Source organism: Pseudomyrmex gracilis, unplaced genomic scaffold (assembly GCF_002006095.1).
Source record: "Pseudomyrmex gracilis isolate BER0280 unplaced genomic scaffold, ASM200609v1 scaffold_318, whole genome shotgun sequence".
NCBI lineage: Eukaryota > Metazoa > Arthropoda > Insecta > Hymenoptera > Formicidae > Pseudomyrmex > Pseudomyrmex gracilis.
This window is the reverse complement of record NW_018020902.1, coordinates 24643-27869: the sequence shown is the minus strand read 5'-3', so window position 1 is coordinate 27869 and position 3227 is coordinate 24643. Positions and strand designations below refer to the sequence as shown.

At 31.1% G+C, this 3227-nt stretch overlaps 1 protein-coding gene across 1 annotated transcript in view; it reads left to right on the top strand.

Annotated features, from left to right (window-relative positions):
* LOC109860036 overlaps positions 1–3227 on the top strand; it is a 48135-nt gene that overhangs the window by 43143 nt on the left and 1765 nt on the right. The window lies entirely within an intron of this gene.

Sequence of the window (3227 nt, the reverse complement as noted above, 5' to 3'; positions counted from 1 at the left end):
GGGTTTCAACATTGCGACTGTTTCGAAGTTATGGTAGTTTAGTACATGCGTCAAGCTATTTGAATGCCAATCGCGACATCTGCCAATGGTACTGAACGGAGGGAATATCAAATTGAAATTTGTCCGGATTTTGGCGACGCACCCTGTATATTCGGTCATGAGAGCCGTTTGCTAGGTGTTGTGCGGAAATTATTATGTGTATATATATACATATATACGTGTAAAAATTTACACGTGAACACATTTCAACATTTTGTTATATTCTGTTATATGTACTATTGTTAATATAAAGAAATATATTGTGTTGTATTAAAAGAAATGTTTGTCAAAAACATATTCTACAAAAATGTATGATATCTTGAAAAAATTATCTTTTCAAAAAAAGGTTAAAAAAGGCGCTAAGTATACGCGCACCTCGTATCTCTAGAAAAAGTATCACTATATTATACTACACGAAAACTCTTTTTCTACAGAATCTATTCTACAAAAGAAATGATATCAGAAAGTAGCGCCAAGTAAAACTTAGACGTTTTTTTAATATTACTATAACAATCTTTTCCTACAAAATCTATTCTACAAAAGAAATGACCAGAGTATTTTTTATATAAAGCACTCATTGATATAAGAAATGACCTCACCTTGCGTGGAAAATCTTAAATTATGTCAAATCATACATGTAGATTTCACTTTGTGTGAAAAATCAAAAACCCATGTAGAATTTTTTAAAATAAAAAATATTTAATACAAAAAAACTTGGCGCAACTGCACCAAAAACTAACAATAAGTGCTTTCCAGCTATTTACACAGGCGATACTGTGATCATTAGTGTGAATGAGACACACTAATATGTTCTTTTTCACTAATGAACACTGTGTTACACATTGTCACGTAGGTACATAACTTGAAAACACCTTTAAATTAACGAGGTGCAGCCGCGCCAAGTTTTTTTGTATTAAATATTTTTTATTTTAAAAAATTCTACATGGGTTTTTGATTTTTCACACAAAGTGAAATCTACATGTATGATTTGACATAATTTAAGATTTTCCACGCAAGGTGAGGTCATTTCTTATATCAATGAGTGCTTTATATAAAAAGTACTCTGGTCATTTCTTTTGTAGAATAGATTTTGTAGGAAAAGATTGTTATAGTAATATTAAAAAAACGTCTAAGTTTTACTTGGCGCTACTTTCTGATATCATTTCTTTTGTAGAATAGATTTTGTAGAAAAAGAGTTTTCGTGTAGTACAATAATATAGTAATACTTTTTCTAGAGATACGAGGTGCGCGTGTACTTAACGCCTATTTTAACTTTTTTTTTTGGAAAGGTAATTTTTTCGGGTTTTATATATAGCTGAGTTTTTATTCAAACGCCGTTATGTACACAAAGAACGTATAGACAAATTTTTTACAATAATGTCGAAAATATATTTATTAAATGATATTGCGAACTAATGAATAATATTTATAATATACTAGAATACCAACAGACATGACATTTGTAAAATAGTGCAAATAATAAAGAAGAAAAATGATACAAAATGGTGACGGAAAATAAGAGTTTATTGATGCAATTTCTTTTGTTTCTAACTTTTGAATAAACAACGAGCGACGGCTAAAACTTTTTGATTACTGTTTAGGAAGATGTTCTTGACAACATATGTCAAAATCATTGACCTCCGAGGGTACTCTGTATTTAAATATTTACCTTAATAAAATTTCGCGGGGGATTGCCTTGGTTTAGGAAATATTTAGGAAATAGAAAAACCATTTAAAGTTTTGGAACAATGCTAATACCGGCAATACTCTAATATTCAACTCTTATAAGTTAAAAAGTACTTAATGAAACTAAACTTTATTATAATGTTTTGGAAAGCTCTTGAGTTAGGCTATAAGAATCTGCAATAAAAAATAAGGAGTTCCATTTAAAAAAATCAATGTGACTTTGACCTGACGGGCTTTGGCGGCGCAATCCAAGGTCACAGTAATACAATCAATAAATAGATCTTTTTAAACTATATTACTTTTGTCTGAAACACTTTTCTGTAAAACTTATATGTTCTGAGATATTCAGGTGTTCCGGTATTTTTTTTCACCCTGTATATGAGAGACACCGTATACTTCCTTAACTACTTTTAAAATATTAGGAAAAAAACTCCTCGGCCAGGAGTCGAACCTGGACTCTACGGCTTTTCGTCGCCTTTTCTATTTGGTCACCGAGGCACTAGTTTTTTTTGCAATATTTTAAAATTAGTTAGGAGCGTATACGGGGTTTCTCATACATGTGATGCAAATATAGCATCCTATATGAATTTAAAAATTGAAATTTCACAATAAAAAAGAATAAAATAAAACTCGCTCGTGTTGTAAAAACAATGTAAAAATTATTATCAAATAAGGTCAATATCAAGCTAAAAAGTTAGGTGTAATATACTTATTTACTAGATCTTCAAAAGTTACAAAAATACGGCGCGAAACGTTTCGACATGCACAGATGTCATCTTCAGTCGCAATATATAAATTATTAAATACAATTAGATTGTGGCTGTCACACACACACACATAGTCGTATGCAGGTTGATGGACATACCTTGTAATGGAAAGTTTGTGTCACAATATAAATTTACACGAAAAGAAACCAATATACATAAATATAAATTTATTCCGCGTAAGGCATCCAGCGTAAGGCTTCTACGACTATTTAAATTTTGTGTTTAGTTTTGATAACTTTATTTTAATAAAACAACACCGAAAACTTTTGCATCTTTAATATAAAAAAAACCTAGAAAACCAATAGTGCATTATTATTTGCAACAAAATGTCACTTTCAGTCTTGTTTTTTTGCGGAATTCTTCTTGTAAACAATTAAATAAATAACTAAAAACTTGTTTTGATATTAGAATTATTTGCCATGCTTTTGCGGCTTGTCATCGTTAGCTATTGATTTTTATATAAGATGTATGTTATAGGTGTGTTGTTATATTAACTTTTCTCATTGCGTTGTGCATAGCAATCGTGAGCGCGCAAAACGCTGGACTGTTTTGCAAGAATGCACGCAGATATTTAATAATTAATATCTCATTAATTATTGCAAATTCTGCAAAGTGATAAAGAGTTTTTGACTCGATATAACTTCTCCTATTTGCTTACAAACGGTTATTGTCTTTTGTGCGTGCGTGCGTGCGTGCGTGCGTGCGTGCGTGCGTGCGTGCGTGCGTGCGTGCGTG